This window comes from Vicugna pacos, chromosome 4 (genome assembly GCF_048564905.1).
Source record: "Vicugna pacos chromosome 4, VicPac4, whole genome shotgun sequence".
NCBI classification, from domain to species: Eukaryota; Metazoa; Chordata; class Mammalia; order Artiodactyla; family Camelidae; genus Vicugna; species Vicugna pacos.
In genome coordinates this window covers 32,375,147-32,392,787 of record NC_132990.1, presented here as the reverse complement: position 1 = coordinate 32,392,787, position 17,641 = coordinate 32,375,147, and the positions used below count along the sequence as shown (strand labels likewise).

Sequence of the window (17,641 nt, the reverse complement as noted above, 5' to 3'; positions counted from 1 at the left end):
GTTGGGCGCCTGGGCCCGGACTTGCGCCGCGTATCGGGGCGGAGGGCTGCTGCCTCCGCGCAGGAAGAGCTCTAGTCCTCGCTGCCGAGGGATGTGAGTGGGAGCCGAGCCCGCACGGGAGGGCCCCGGAGGGCCCAGCCGGGCGGACGCAAGAACCCTTGCCCGCTCCCGGGGCTTCGCAGATATTGGCCGACCCGACGCGCGGGGTAGGAACCAGTCCCTGCGGGCTTGTGGGCGCGTCCTCTTCGCCCGATCGGTACAGTGGGAGGGCGTTATTGCTGCCTGGGCTCCGGGTGGGGGAACAGCAGTTGTCTTTCGTCTCCTTCCCACCTCCTGATCCCCGCTTCCCCGCTGCTAGTGGCAGTAAACTTCTCGGCAAGAAAATCTTCCTTTTTAAGAGAAAACCTACAACGGAGTGTCTTGCTGTTGATATTTGCATCCTTATGTGCCTGATATTCTTCCTCCTTTATTTACCCCTGCTTAAAATTTTCTAGACATTTAAACGGCTCGGAAAAGAGCATCTATTTCCCCTGGATTTTTGCGGTAGTAACTGCTGCCTTTTTTTTTTTTTTTGAAGATTTTGGAAGCAGGCAAGGGAAGAAGATGTGATCTGTCTCTCTTCTGCAGAAAAAGAGGCTCTTCTTCCCCTTCCCGCTAAGGTAGGTTTGCGATCCTTGTCGCTGTCCTTTTTCGCTGCAGGAAAGACGGGGGTGTCGATCTGTGAGTGCGTGCGTAGGAAGGTTGGAAGCGTGTGTCGACAGGCAGGGCTCTTTGTTGCTTACTCCTTTGAAAATGGCAGGGCTGAACTTTGAATGTTAGTCTGGGAGGATAATTTTGGGGTTTATTGTTGCTCTTGGATCCTTTAAGAAACATTCATTGTGTCTTTCTCTGTTGATTGTGCATTGTCTTTGCAGAAAGAACCTTGTCCGTTGCCCTTTTTCTACTCAAGCAGCCAAAGATTCTTAATCTTTCAACGAGGAACATTTTCAAATAATAAGAGATACTTACTGAGAGGACACGTTAGCTGCTTTTGCTGGGGTTTCTGCTACCACATTGAATGCTTCCTGAATGGTTTTATCTGCCTAAGTTTGCTGTGTCGGTTGAATTTACCCATTTTGCTTTCCGGTGGTTATTAATCTGTCAGGAGAAACTCCTTTTCTCTGAATGAAGGGGTAGAGGCAGCTGAGTGTGTCATAGAGGGGAGGAGAAATGTGGAGAAGGAAACTCGAAGTGGGAATAAGAGCGGTGACGATTGCTTTTGGTTTCATAATAGGTTTATACAAGTGAGTTGCAGGAGTATTTGCAAATACTCTGATATAACACCCAACAGATGTGAAGACGAATAATCAACCTTTGGTCTCCATTTCGGTACCCCCTTCACCTTTTACCGTTTTGGATGTGAGAATTACTTGTCTGTAGGTGCACCTATCCTGTTAGCGTGTAACGTATCTGCGAACTGGATGTGTCCAGCATTTGCCTTAACAGTACATATATTTACCTGTACAGGAAAGCTATAGTACTTGCTGACTAGTTAAGCACGTAATGCTTATTTTTGCTCTAATTGAATGTCCTATGTTTGGAGTTTTACTGTGTTTTAGGGACCTGTTAAGGAATAGTTTGTTTCATTGACTGCTTTTTCCCTAGTGATTTGAGACAGGTGTCTCAGTTTGGGCACATGATCTTTTCTCTGCTTCACCTGGCTGTTGCTGAAAGGTGAGATGCTTTTGAGGCAGAGTAGAAAAGGACATGGGCTTTGGGGTCAGTTCTGGGTTTGAATTCTGGTGTTGCTGGCACTTAATAGTGGTATTTTGTAAAATATCTTTGAGCTTCACTTTCTTACAAGATTGTTGTGAGGATTGAGTAAGATTATGCATGCGAAGAAGTACATTGCTTGGCTATTGTGAAAAGCATGGCTACTCTCATGGCAGGGCAGGCAAAGGATAGTCAAGAGAAGGGCAGAATGATTCTGCCAGTCACCAGTGTTTTTTTTTTTTTCCTTTTTGGTATAAGGAGAGAAGGGACTTTTATGTCTTGAACTGGTTAAGGTGTCTTAGAGCCTTTTTATAGAAAGAGTACCTCTCCCCCCAGCTCTCTCCCTACCCCACCATCTGTGCTGCTCCTGCCAACTATTGTGCTGCCCTCTTGTGGTTAACCGTGCTAATAAGAACTTTCTTTAGCTCCTCTCACTACTTTTTTTTTCTTCTCTTTTTAGGCCCCTTCCCTTGGCTCCCAGTTTCTCAAACCGTATGCTGAAGTGCCCCAGAACGCCACTGAACTCAGGCTTGAACTAATAGTTTGAGGTAGTTCAGTTTCAACATTAGATTGACACATTCATGTTTACAATGTCAGGTTTTTGCAAGCTGTGTTTTTTGGAGGTTGCTCTGATAAAAGGCAACTCCTATATGAAAATCATTGTGACACAGGATATGAGAGTGATGTTATCCAATTTGATTCCAGGTTTGAGAAGCTGTACATTGCCCATCGAGCACTAAGTTAACACTTTGTTAAGTGGTTTGAACCCACCTACCTAAGTGTTCCTTTTGGCCTGGGGTCCTGTGAAAAAATTAGGAAGACTAAGGATTCTCTAAGTAGAGAAAATTTGGAAGCCTCTGCCTTAGCTTTTGGTTTGCTTTAATGATAAATTTGTTTTTTTTTTTAATGAAAAAACCATTTTTTAATGTTGGTCACTAATTGATTCCCTTTCCCTCTAAAATTATTGGTACAGTTACTGATTCAAAGCTAGTACCAGCTGATCATAGCTTAATATATTTAGTCTCCTATGTAATATCTTTATAGCTTCTGCCCAGTTTTTTTCATTTTAAACTAATCCTATTGCTTGTCATTCTAGTTACTTCCTGATTTTTCCAGTCTTGGTTTTCTACTAGTATTTTTGACCATCTCCTTAAACTCAGCATGCCCCAAAAGAAAATCATCATTTTATACCCTTTTGTAATTTCCTTCTCTTCTGGTCATACAGGCTTTAAATTAGGCATCTTTAAACCACCTCTTTCATTTACCACATAAATTAATCAATCCAATATGTCCTGCTCATATTTCTTTTGTCATTCATATCTGTTTTACCGCTTGAATCCCAGGACTCTTTTCCTTAGCCTAGAATATTAAGAATCATATTAACCTCTTAGGATCTAGCAGCTCTTTCTTCTATTTATTCTCAATAGAAATGTCCCTCCAGTACTCCCCAGTGTGGCGTTCTCTTGCCTCTAAATCTTCAGTGACTTCCCACTTTACACTTGATAAGTTTAAGTTGCTTTTCTTGGCTTTCAAGATACTGTATCATTCATCTCTGCCACATTTATTTAGTCGTTCGTCTTACTTAGGACGCTCAGCACGCATTCTCAGCTCTTGTATTACAAGCTGCTTTCTGTACTGTCTAATAACAGCTATGCTTATTCTGTTTTTTAACTTTCATACATGTTTTTCATCCCCCTACACCAAGCCCATTTCTACATCCTATTGCACTACATTAATCACTCCTGGATATAAAATAAGTTTCTTATATAACAAACTATTATTATATAAAGCTTCTTATATAATCTGATGATAATAACTATTTATTACCACTACTGTTATTCTACTGTTACTATTACTGTACTATTAGTTAAAATTTCACCTCGTTTGTGAAGCTGTTTCTCACCAAATACTGCTTTTTTTCTCTCTATAGCTCTATAGTTCTTTTAGTGTTAAAATTTCTTTACATGGGTTGATTATATACCATTCTTTGGTTGTTCAATACTTATTTCCCTAGTGTTAGCCATATCTCTTCAAGTTGATTGTGTATGCCTTGAGAAACAATACCTAGATTAAAAAACACACACAATACTGAGCACTTGGGGAGCAGTCAATAAATGCTGTGTATTAAAAAAGAATTTTAGGCAGTAACCAGACAAATATTTGTTTATTTGCTTATTATTTGTTACCTACAATGTAAAGGTACTTTGCAGTATCCAAAAGAGATGCAGAAAAATGTAAAATAGGTTCCTTCCCTTGAAGACTTAAAATGTAATTGAGGAGATAAGGTAAATAATAACATTTATAGATATCTGAGACCACATAGAGTTGAAATCAGCAGAGGAGGTAGAAGCAAAACTGGGCAGAGTTTGATTTTACATAAGCGGAGGGAGCTTGTATAGGAGGTAAGCAAAGGCAAAATACGCACTACAGATTCAAAGAACAGTACGTGAACAGCTTGACTGAAATGAAAGTTTGTGTGGGAGAATAGTAAGAAATCAGGTTGAATATGAACACTGGAATTATATTATGGATGGCTTTAAGTGCTAGGATGAGAAGAATTTACTTTGTTCCTTAAGTAACAGAGAAGCTTTAAAAGGTTTGGATTGAGAAAGAACTTGATAAAAAGTATTTTAGGAAAATCACAGTGGCGCCAGTCGTGGGTAGAGTATGAACTGGAAAGAAGTGTTAGAGCTAGGAAAAGAGTCGAGGCCTGAGGTAATGAGGATTTGGATTTAGTGAAGGTAAGACTGGAGAGATGTCACACAAGATTTCATTATGGGCTGGGTGAGAAAGGAGGATGTAGTTGGGGAGGAAGAGGAGTAATAAAAGATGACTTTGAACTTCTGATTTTTAGTGACAGAGGAAATCAAAGAATGTTGAAACTAAGACATCTCAGAACATCTGGGCCACTCTAAACATTTTATGCATTAGGAAACTCAGAGAGATTTAAAAGTGTGGCCAAAGTTACTCACCTAGCTGGTGCCAAAAAAGAACTAGGGTTTTAATAATGACAGTACTGGCAGAAATAGGTATGAAAGTATTAGTATCTAATTGAGAGGATACAGGTAATTGGGCTTATTAAATTTTGGATATGTTGGGTTTGAAGTGACAGTGCGGCCAGGCAAGTGAAAATAGCTAGATACTGGGACAATATGACTAGAACTTATTAGAGAAATTTAAGGCTGAGATTGTTGTGCCTTAACAGAGAGAAGAGCAGTGGATCTGAGATTGGGCCGTGAGAATATAATTAGAGAGTGGGTGAAAAGAGGAATTGGCAAAGGAGACAAAGAAGGAGCATTTAGTATGAAAGGCAAGTGGGTAGGTAGGTTAAGAAGATGGGAGGGATTAACAAGTTGATCATTGTTGATTACTGCCAGGAAATGAGAAGAATTAGAATTGAAAAAGGTCTTAAAAATGTATACTGGTGTTTTTCCTGATATAAAATCTATAAAAGGAGAAGAGAGAAAAAAATTGCTTACATGCAGAAATTTCCCTACTGCTAATATTTTGTTCTTTCTAGTATAACAGACAACCTTTGAATATGACTTTTGGTTGATTGATGGAGATTTCTGTTAAAGCTCCATCACTGGGATTAACGATGAGAATTTTAGGCATAATAAAGAGTGGGAGATATTTTTTGAAAGAGTGTCATTCATCTGTGTCCTTTCATATCACATGACCCAGCTACTGCTATTCCTTATGGATATTAGCCCTGCATTTGTATTATTTGAATTAGTAGACATTCAGTGGTTACCATTAGACATTCAGTAGTCTGTCCAGTTAGACAAATGACCTCTGGGTACTATTGCACTGGTAAGATGGGAATAAAATAATAAGGTATTAACTGCTTAAAGGAAAGAGAAATTCTTGGTAGATAACTTATAAAACTGAAGGTAGCATGATTAAGAGTACTCAGAGTAGGAGAATTGGAAAGGGCAAAAGGAAGTGTTACTTATTTTTGAAGCCTGTACAGTATGTTGCTAGAGGTAAACTAGGTTGAGATATTCCTTGGGCTGTTTTGCTTGAATGCTTATTTTGATCTTTGCAAGGGCACTGTTCTGCCTTCTTTTTCAGTATCAGTCCTTGGGAATAGGGCATTCATTATTGCTTACTAAATAATTTTAGTTTAATGAATTGTTGATTATGAACTATTATGTCACTAGGTATTATTTTTGTAATATAAAAGGTAGTGTGATCTGAGAAAGTGCACTATTTTGGAAATCGGGATCAAGGACTGACTGCTGTCAACATGATGTGTGGTTTTGAGCAAGTTGTATAATCATTGAGTCTTATTTTTTCCTCATTTGGAAAATAGGGAAATGAAATAAATGTTTTTTAAAACTTTGTTTACTTTAAAAAAAGTGAAATTACATAGTACAGTGTATATAAAGTTTAATAAATAAATGACTTAAATGTTTATAACAAAATACAGCATCCCCCTGGTGCCTCCCCCATCTCTGATTCCTGTTCTACAGAAAACCAGTTTCAGATCTTCTAAGTGTCTTCTGATGCTTACTTCCATGTTTCTAAATAACGGTGTCCACTATCAGTAAGTTCCCCTGCTCCAATTCTGCCCTTTCCCCCTTTACAGTGAACAAACTATTCAGTGATCTACCTAAAGCTTCTTCATCTACTTTGATAGAGGAACCCTTCTCCTTTTGCCTTCAAGGACTTTACTATTGTATTTCTCCCTCTTTTTCTTGCATTTTCAGTTTTTCCCTGTACTGGATCATTTCTATCAGTATGTATTTTGGTTGCTATAGCTCTGTGACAGAACCAGCCCAAAACTTAGTGAGGTAAAACAACTACATTTTTAGACTCTGGTATATCAGTCAGTACTTCAGATAGGACACATTAAGGTTGTCTTGTTTCCACACTGCAATGTCTGGGACCTCAGTTGAGAAGACTTGCTTACTAGGGTAATTTGGAGGTGGGGGGAGTAGTATCATCTGGAGGCGTCTTCACTCACATGACTGGTAGGTAACACTGGCTGTTGACTGTAATCTCATCTAGGGCTCTTAACTGGAGCATGTACATGTGGCCTGGACTTCCTTAAAACATTGGGGCCTCAGGGTAGTTGGCTTTCTTACATGGTGAGTCAGGGTTTGAGTGTTTCAGTGAACGTCTTGGGGTGGGGGTTGGAAGTAGACTCTGCTTACTATTGTGTTACTGAACTAGGTTCATTTGCCTGACTTGAAGCAAGCCAAATGCTGAGACACTGAGGTTTGCAGCAGAGAAAATGCTTATTCATGAGGCAGCCAAGTGAGGAGGCAGGAGAACAAATCTCAAATTTGCCTTTCCAAAGGTGAGGGGGTTGGGATATTTATGGGATAAAGAAGCAGGGTGGTCTGAGGCATGAGGAAAGGTTATTTGAGGCAGGAAAAAGGTAAAGTAATTGGTGTTCTGCACAGGCATGACTGAGCTATATGCTTCTTCTGGAATGCATGTTCAGAAAATGGCATTAGCATGATCTTAGGGTGGGGTTTTTGTCCCTCTAACATCAAAAGGTCTTCCATTGGTCACTCTTACAGGCCCAGTTGAATGGTTGGTGGTCTCAGCTGGTTTGAGCTGGTTAAGAATTAGCTCTAAGTTCTTGAAAAACAACTTAGGCAACCATTACTATAGTGACCCATATCTCAAAGATGTTATCTATAAGACAGTGGGAATTTAGAAGTATATTGCTTGGCTAGTGACTTAGCTGTGTGTTTTAAAATCAACTAAAAACAAGTAATTAAAAGCAAGTGAGTCGGGTTAAGTTTGGTAGGCTTAATCAGGTTAGCCTCGGTTTCAACTGGGGAGTGGCAAGGTCCCATTGTGGAAGTAAAGAACATGGAATGGGAGATATTGTTGTGGCCATCTCTGGACAATGTTATTGCCATAGTTCCCCTTTTGCCACTTGTAACATCCCTTCTACATCCAAAATACTCTAACATTCTTTACTCAGAGATCTCTAATTCACATTCCATAATGACGTCAGCTCAAAGTCCAGTATCTCATCATCAAAATCAGGTCTAGATGCAGATGGGGTTCTTTGGATATATTTTCTTGGGAACGATTCCTCTTTAACAGAAGATCTCTGAAAAGACAAATAATATGCCCTCACATAATTAATGTGTAAGATTGGAAAGGCATATATTAACTGCATTAGACATTCCTGTTCAAGAAGAGTGAAAAGGAAGTCACAGAGCAGTGTACAGCAATTCTGAAACCTGGCTGGGTGCATGTTGGCAGTTCCTTGATTAGGGTTCAGTCCTATTCCCCAAAAGTTGTTCTTAGCGGGCTGTGGGGTCTTCTTTTGGTGTTTGGCTTCCCCTTCTCAATCATTTTTTTCCCCTAGAAGAACTGATCTTTCTTTGCAACTGATTAACTTTCTGAGCTTGCTTCCTGCCTATAATGGTTTGGGGTCCAAAGTCCTCCTTTCATTTTATATAGTTACTGTCCTTTTCATTCTAAACTAATATAACTCCAATGAAAACTTTGTGGACTTTGTGTCAGATCATAATCTACTCTGTCAGACAAAGGCCATACCCACAAATCTGTTTTGAGAGGAGCTTTTTCCTACCTTAGGCTTCTGTGAAGCTTCTGTGGAGCAACACACTTAAGATCCTAAGATAATCTTTTGTTTGCAAGGATCTGTGAGGTACCATATTAAATCTTTCTGAGGTCTTAACAGTGATTCCACTCTAGTTGAGGCCGTTTCTTACTTTAAAAACATTTTGCTGGGTGAAAAGACTTTTCTGAGCCCTTAACATTTCATTGAAATTCCACTCACAGAGTGAATAGTTCATTCTTTATTTCATCTCTCTGCTGTCTCAATTATAAAGGCAGAAGAAGTAGCTAGCTGCTGCTTCAACATTCTACCTAGAAACTCCTTAATTCAACAAGTATATATTTTGTTTTCCATGGTATTGTAGGTGATAGTTCTGCCAGGCTTTCCACTCCTATATAACAAAGGTCTACTTTTATTCAGCTTTCAATAGCATTTTCCTCACTTTCCTTTAAGTCTTCGCTGACAGCCTCCTTGAGGCCTTACAGATATCCATGAACTCTCCTCAAGGCCCTTTAAATTTGTGAACACAAACCTCAGAGGGTCTTCATGTCTTCTTGGCTTTACTGGAACTGTTCCCTAACCCAGTGGTTCTTACCCGAATTACTTAGAGGGTTTGTTGAAACACAGGTTGCTGGGCCCCTTGCCGAGAGTTTCTGATTTAGTAGGTTTGTAGTGGGACCTGAGAATTTGCATTTCTAAAAACCCAGATGCTGCTGCTGATGTTGGTTTGGGTACCAGCCTGTGAGAATGACTGATTTAAACCAGGGTTTGGCAGTGTTTTTTTTTTTATTAAGGACCAGATAGTAAATATTTTAGGTTTTTCGGGCAAAATTGTCTCCATTGCCGGTACTCAGTTCTGCCATTATGGTGCCAAAGCAGCCATAAATGAACAGACCTGTAAAGCTTATTTACAAAATAAGCAGTTTAAATTTGACCTGTGAACTGTAGTTTGCCACTTCCTAATTTATACCGTTACTTGAATTCATAGTCTTCGAGCTATTGCACCATTTCTATTCCCCTTTGGAGCAAAGCTCTTTCAAAGGGTTGTCTATGTTTGTCTCTTTTAACTCTCTCCTAAAACATTCATCTGCTTTTTAAACAGGTGACATTTAAATGTTTTAGAAATCAAAAAGTAGTAAATATCTTTCTACCTAAGTCAGTTTGTATGTATGTGACCATAAATATAGGCCAAATAAATAGAGAAGGAATCACTAATTCAGCAGCAGTATGTGTTATTAATTTCAATAAATATTGCCAAGTTGATCTTCATAGAAATGCCAGTTTATAATTTTCTACACTTTTCTGGTTGTTTGATCTTTGCCAATTTGAGATGTGAAAAATAGGATCTCATTATAATTTTAATTTGGTTTAAATTTTCTTTTCTTGGAAACTGTTCACTCATATCCTGGCCCATTTTCTATTGGATTGTTGACTTTTCACTTTGGTTTGTGGGAGCTGTTTTTATACTGAGGAAAATAGCTCTGTATTTGTGAAATGAATTGTAAATATTTTCTCCAGGTTGTCTTTTTATCTTTTGCCTCTGTTTATAGTGTGCTTTTTTTTTTTTTGGTCATGTCTACAGTTTTGTTTTTTGCTGTTCTTTCCAGTCAGTTATCCATTTATTATTTATTATTTTTAAATCATACTTGCTTAGGTCTGTTTTCAGCCTTGAAATTATGTTGCTGAAACTCTCCCATGTTTTCTTGATCCATCTGGAATTTATTGGTGTAAGGTATAGGATGGAATCCAGCTTTTTTCCTTCAGTTAGTTGTCTAGTTGTTCCAAAACTATCTGTTGAATAATCCATCTTTTCTCTGGTGCTATGAAAAGGTAGTGTTTTTTTTGTTTTGTTTTTGTATTTTTTGAGAAGGTAGTGTTTTAAATTGTGTGTGTAGTTAGGTCTTTTTTCTGACTTTGTTTTGTTCCCGCTGTGAAATTATACTGTGAGTCTTAGGTCAGGGAATATTTCTATTTGGTTCCTTATTTTCAGGCTCAATATAGTATTTAGCATACAGAAGGTATTCAAATGTTTGAAAATAAAATAAGTCAGCAGTTTAGGGACAGAAGCAGATCTTTATGTCAGTTATTCAATTTAATTATTCTATTCAATTTTCCTCTTTAATCTTATTTTTAAACTTGGATTTAATCTGGATTTTTCTGTTTTTATTTTACCCTTTTTTTAAACTTTATTATGAGGTCTTATTTTTTTATATTTAATGAATGCATTTTTGCTAACTTAAGACTCTTCCTAATCTATTTTTGGCCTTAAACTGTTTAAAATTCACACTTTAGTTTTATCTGTATCAGACCAAAAGATTTGCATACCAAAAGAAGTTTGTCACTTCATAATGGCAGTCCATAGTATGATAGGGTGAACCATTTGAGAATTGAAACCCTTAAGAAGACATTAATTTAAGGGTTAATTTAAGGGTGTGGATAATTGATCAGTTTAGACAAGATAACTTAAAGGTGAGTATGGATTTTATAACTTAATATTTTGAAGAACTGAACTTAGAATATCTGTGTTTTTTAAGCTTTTGTAGTGGACCAGTACTACTGTTACTGAACGCGGTCTGGCTGCTCAAAAAAAATCAACACTTGAGAAAGGCAGTGTTGATAGAAAGGAAAGTTCCTTTTAATCAGAATGCCAGTGATCTGGGGAGCTGGTGGGCAAAATGTCCCCAAAATATCATCTCCAAAGATTCTGTTCAGCCATGAAAGTTTTAAAGGGAAATAGGGGGTGGGAGTAATCTTAGTTTATCTTTGAGATGGAAGGTTAGAGTCGTTGTCACCCCTGTACATACAGGCTTGTCAACTCCTTGTGAATTTTCTTTAGATGCTATCTTATTCACACAGTTTATCCTCACGATTACTGAAGGGGAAGCTAAGGAAGAGATGTGGTCGTCTGTTAATTACTTATTCTCCATTTCTGCTTTGATCTAGGAAAGAACCTACACGTTAGGCGAGGTATTCAGAAGAAAGGCATGAGGGTGCCTGGTTTAAGGTTAGTGGCAAGACAAATGGGGCCTCCAACAGAGAGCACTTTCCTGTAAAGAGCTCTTTCCTGCCAGAAGCTACTTACACTACTCTGTAAATAACTATGTATGAACAAGAGAAGCAGAGTATTACCCTGTATTGTTAAAAAATATTATCCCTACCTTTATCCCCACCTCTCCCACGATTTTCAGGCAAATATCTGTGACAGTTGGAATAGTAATAAATATTACCATGAACATTTAAAATTATTAAAAGTAAAATAAGTACACCTTCACTGTAATAAGTTTGATTCACAGTGCATCTGGTTATGGTGGTCAATAAGAGTTAACGCTTTATTAGGAAGTCTTCGTGGTAGAAATTATTTCTCTCCTTTTATACTACTTCCCTTGCTTCACTCCCCACCTCTGTTTTATGGGCAACAGTTAGATATACTGGTTTTACAAAGGTTTAATGTGGAAAGTTTCATTAGGTGAGGAATTTAGGACTCGGGGAATGACTCAGAGAAGAAAATAATGAATTATGGTACAAGTCTATTTAATTTATGATGGGTTAATGAGGAAGAGAAATCCATTCAAAATAGAAGATGCTTCAGTGTCTAGAGAATTATATTTCATTTCCAAATGTATTCCTCATTCTTTGCTTGTTTATCCATAAGTGCTTAATTTTATTTTTTATCTGATATGTTATAGTCTTTAAAGGATTATTTCAGAAAAGTGTCTAAACTAGTCTTCTAAAATGGTAGTATTTTTTAAATCAGTATGAACTTAAATTCATACTGATTTCCTACTGATTTAAGTAACTTTATATTTTTTGTATATCAATAGCAAAGGATGGTGTAGTATGTCAATAGTAGAATTACATTTCCCGTGCAGTTTATTTTCAATAGGCAAACTCACCACTTGTTAAAATTTTTTAAAGTGTAAAAAAATTATTGATAGTATAAGCTTAAGATGTGATTGTTTTGAAATGAAATCTTAAGGGGAACCCCCCGCCCCCATGCACTTTCAGAGATCTGTTCAAAGCACTTTCCACCATCTTTATTGTCACTTTTGTCTGTGTATGTTACACATTTTAAATCTTCCTTTTCCTGTATAGTCATCATAGAGCATGATTCTAAGGAGTAGCTCAAAATCTGTTCCTAGAAATAGGGAAAGGGGATTTAATTTGCGAAAGAATTTGCATTTTCTCCCATTTCTATTTATATATAATCCACAGCATCAGGTTTCTCGGGGTGGGGGGATTTAAATTGCTGCCTGTCATGTATATACTTCTGTGACTAGCCCAAGGTAGATGATGAAGTTTGACTTCATTGTCCCTTAAATGTGTAGCTGTTTTCATCCTCTTCTTTTCTAAAGTAAGTATTCATCTCGGATCCCTTGTTCTCAAGTGAAAGAATCATGATATTGTTTTAAAATATATATATTTGCATATATTTTTACACTGTTTTAAAAGGCAATAGCAGAGTAGTATACAAACTTTGAACAATATCTCTTCATACAGAATTCAAGTGAATAAAAGTGGTCATCTAAAAATTACATTTATCAATCAAAGAGGCAAAAAGGATTGCATGTCCTTCTTATGATCGACAGAATTTACTTATTAATAAGCTTTAATATCTTTCTGGATGTTTCTGTATAGTGACAAATTAAAATAGTTTAAATGAATGGATCATTCTGTTTGTTCTAGTTTGAGCCATTTTAACTCCAGTATATTGTGGAGGTCTTTCCATTTCAGTGTTTGTTCATTCAGTCAGTCATTTATTCATTTAGTCTTTATCTCACTCAGTCAGAGGGTCACTCAGCCCAGTCAGTCAGTCAGTTACTAATTTGATTAGTTGGTTACTCTCTTGACTGGTCACTCAAATCACTGATTCATTCTATCAGTCACTTATTCATTCAGCTGGTCGGTTAGTCAGTCACTCAGATCACTCACTCAGGGGTCCTTTGGTCACTCAGTGGGTCACACAGCGGGTCAGTCAGTCCCTCATGCACCCACACATTCAGACAGTCAGCATTTAATAAATATTCATTAAATAGATAATGCAATCAGTCATTCAGTAGATACTTATTCAGTGTTTTGTGCTCTGCACAACATTTAGTGCTAAGGATAAGTCAATGGACATCGTTTTTAATGTCTTCATAGTATTCAGTTGATTAAGTATAATATAGTTAATTTATCAGATCCCTTTAATGTCTTTGAATTTTTTTATTATTATAGACAGTGTTTCATAGAATTCTTAGCTATGCATCTTACTGCTCTTGTCCTTTTTAAATGGGCAGATTCTTAGATGTTCTTGTTTTTTTATATCCTTGCTGACACTGGCTATTGCGATTCTTTTTAATCTTTGCCAGTCTGGTAGGGAAGAAATAGTATCTCGTTATTATTTACTTTTCTCAGATTATTAATGATGTTGACCACGACTGTTTTAGGAAATGTTTGCATTTCTTTTGTGAAATTTCTATTCATGGTCTTTGTCCATTTTCTTATTGATTTGTAACAGTTACTTGTATAAATACATTAAACCTTAGCAATATATGTTTTTCTCTCAATTTTTAAGAAAACTTTTGATTATGATGTTTATAATTTTAAGTCAAGTTTATCAGTCTTTATTTCCTTTATTGGTTTTTATTTAGATGTTATATTTGGAAAGGATGTACATATTAAGTTACCATATATACTTGGATTTATTTCTTGATGCAGTTTTGGTCCACTGATCTGTCTTAAGAATATACCAGTACTATTTTGACTACAGTTGAAAACTTTATAGTAAGCTTTAATATCTGATGGGGTAAATTTCTTCCTATTATTTTTCTAACAAATATATTAAGAATTCTGATTAATTACAAAAGATAAATACCTTTTATAATACCTAATAAATAAAGGACAAATAAGAAAAAAACAGAAACAGTTCATAAGTACACATGGACAACAAATATACCCATCCTTACCAGTAATAAGGAGAATTTAGTTAAAATAAGAACTAAGTTGCTTCCTTCCTTTCTTCCTTCTTTCCTTTGCAGTAAAATATTTCTAGTAAATAGGTTGAATTACAGGCTATGCAAAAAACCCCTCATTCACAATAAGAGCTTTTAAATGCTCATGAAATACATTTAAACAATTTAACAGGATCTGTATTTTAAAAAATATTTCTCTTGCATTTAATCTTGTTTATAGGACATACACATGTTTTTATATAATGAGATTCTTATATTATCATAAACATTATTCCTCTTCATTAATCCAATGAAGGGGTTCTTTTGTACTATTACAGCACTTATAAGTATATTTTAAATAAAGTTTGTGAATGCACAGATAAAGATCAGCAAATAGCCAACTGCTTTTTGTGTATCATCTTTTGGTTTAATGTCTCAGCTTCACACAGGATCTTTTGCTTTAGAAACACTTTCGAGTTACTTTCCACCCCACCCCCCCAACCAAATATGTTTAATGCTTTGGTTTTAAAGCATTAAAAATTTCTGTCTTTACAATATTTAGCTTGTGGCTTTAGACTAAATGTGCCTGTGTCAACTTTAATAATACAAGAGCCAGTTATTTTACCAGCAAAAGTGTGTTTATTTGGGAATAGCCAGAGGAATTGCATTTCATGAAGTGCAAGCTATAGTGGACTAAAGGCAAATCCAGAGAACAAAAAAGGGGAACTTATTTTTATAAGGAAAAAGGGGAAGTTGGGACTGGGCATTGGAGGAAGCGGGCAGTGCAAAGCGTGGAGGCTTCTCATTGGTTGGGTTTCTACAGTCTGATTGGCTGGCTGTCAAGGATCAGAGAGAAGTTTTCTTCTTCCTGCTGCAAAGTAGAGGCACCTTCGTGTCTGAGATACAGGCATATGTCTCTTTTGCTTGAAGCAATCGATTATGCATGGCAGGACCTGAGTGCTCCACCTACAGACTTGTCCCAATTCCAGTTGTAGCTAAGGTTTCTTTAGTCAGTTCCATATTTCCACATTTTATCAAGATCATTCCTTGAAAGCATCACTGATTAAGAGTCAGGATCGCCCTAAATAGTGGTTTGTGACTTTGTGCCATGAAGGACCTTCCCTGGTTGTCAGTGTTCCCTGTTGGAGAGAAGGTACACAGAACAGAAACCAAACTGAAAACTGGCAGCAATTCATGGAAGTGATGAGCACAAAGGGCTTGTGTTGGTACCTTGCTTGGTTCCAGAAGTCATCATGTCTCAGGGTTCAACTTCTTTGGATCCCACTCTAACACCAAAAATGTCAGCTTTAATAATACAACAGCCTGTTATTTTACCAGCAAAAGTGGGTTTATTTGGGAATAGCCGGGGGAATTGCAATTCAGGAAATGCAAGCAGTGGCAGACCATGGGCAAATCCAGGGAACAAAGAAGGGGAACTTACTTTTATAAGGAAAAAGAGGAAGTTGAGAGAGGCTATAATAGCCAAATAGTCCATTGGCGGAAGCTGAGAGTCCAAAGTATGGATTCTTCTTATTGATTGGGCTGCTCAGTCTGTGATTGGCTGGGCTGTCATAGGACAGAGAGTTCTTTTTCCTGATGGATAGTAAAGTATAGATACCTTCCTGTCAGAGATGTAGGCATTATGTCTTCCTATTTCTAGCAACTGATAATGGATGGCAGGGCCTGACAGCTCCCGCTATAGGCCTGTGCCCTCTCCAATTTTAGCTGAGATTTCTTTAATTGTACACTTAATGTAGGTCTGTGCCATTTCTGGCAATACAACTTTTAATGTTTTTATTCAAACAATGTGTGTAGTGTAATAGATTAGATGGTGTGAATGTAAGATAAAAACATTAAAAAACCTCTCAAATTTTTTTCATGCACTTTATTTTTTTTAAATTGAAATATAGTCACTTACAATGTGTCAGTTTCTGGTGTACAGCACAATGTCCCAGTCCTGCATATACATACATTTATTTTTTTCATATTTAAATTTTTTTCTAAATTAATTTTTCTATTATATCTATAATCTAATTTTCTTATGCCATGTGAGGAAGACATTCCATTTTTGACAAAAGAGAAAAGCTCAAAATCTCCTTAATGACCATATAAAATACTTGGAATAAAAAGAAAACTTACATGTTCATTCAGTTTAATGTAATTAAATTTTTAAATGTAACACAGTTTTTAAGTAGAAATTGAGAAAGATCCAGAAGAACAAGTTCTGGACTAATTAGCCAATATTGCTGAGACTATACCGTCTCCTGTTGTTCTCTTTAAATACTAGCATAATTTTATAGTATGGCACCTGTAGCTGATGCTGTTAGTGTTCCAGTTTCCGCCTCTGAAACTTCCCTTGAAGTTTCATATATTATAAGTTGAGCTGGTCGATTGCTCCATTATTTCATTGAGTTCATCTCCTAGTCGTGAAAATAGATCAGTTCAGTTAAACAGTTATATCTCATTTTAGCAGGTGGTGATGCAGCTGGGCTCCCAAAATTAGGCTTGTATTTTGTGATAAATAAGGTTTTTAATAAGGCATTTCTGTGAAAACAGAAGAAAAACAATGGTTAATGATTGAAGCTGACTGTAATTCTGGCTCTGAAGGCAGTCAGTTGAGATTTCTCGATGTCTGGATGAAATATCTTTAGATGGAGTAAGGGTAGACAGTGGCAGTCTGAGAGATTTTCCTGGTTTGCAGTTTGAATGTCTCTGGTGATCTTTCTGAGTGGCCTTATTGCAGCAGGCATGAAGATTGTCTATAAGCATTAAATTGTTGTGGTAATTCCTTTGTGGTTTATGTGAAGTCCAAATTTAGTTTGTGTGACTTTGGATTCTTCCAAGTCAGAAGAGTGGGAGGAAAAATAAGAGATGTTAATTGGGAAAATTGTAGCAAAATATTGAAGGAACTGAGAATTCAGGATTTAATTTAGTTTACAGGTAGAAAACAAAACCTCAAAGACAATGAACAGAACTAGAATGTAATATCCACGAGTGTGTATTATAGTTTCTACTAAAAGATAATCTTTTTCTTTATAGTCACCCCCCCATTTCTATTAAAGATAAACATAGTAAGACTAATTTATTTGCAAATTAAGTCTAGTTTCAGTAAACTTGGTTATTATTTGCATAAAAGCAGCAAGAATAGCAATTGACTGTATAGGCTCTTTTAAGTCTGCTTTGCTGCAACTTTTCATAAGGAAGCTAAGATTGAACTCTTAAAGCCTCTCAAGGCTAAGAGGTCAAGTCAGGGACTTGCCATGAAACTTTCACTGCAGTACCATTTGGGTGGCCAGAATATCCTGAGGTTGTTTCATCTGCCGGGAAGTGACTTTTTTACTCACCTGGTAAGGCTGCTGGAGACCCTGTAAGCAATGTGCCAGGCTTATTTATCCAAGGGGCTTTATTA

The 17,641-nt window shown here is 37.0% G+C and overlaps 1 protein-coding gene across 4 annotated transcripts in view; it reads left to right on the top strand.

Moving 5' to 3' along the window:
- The window catches only part of JAK2 (Janus kinase 2), a 166,831-nt gene that overhangs the window by 79,752 nt on the left and 69,438 nt on the right, over positions 1 to 17,641 (top strand). Inside the window, exons 1-3 of one of the 4 annotated variants that reach the window (XM_072959483.1) lie at positions 71 to 206; positions 578 to 659; positions 11,246 to 11,306. The gene's annotated coding sequence lies outside the window, so the exon portion shown is untranslated. Of the gene's footprint in view, positions 1 to 70; positions 207 to 576; positions 660 to 11,245; positions 11,307 to 17,641 lie in introns of those variants that run through there. The other 3 variants (XM_006208142.4, XM_072959482.1, XM_031676941.2) reach the window with 3 other exon arrangements.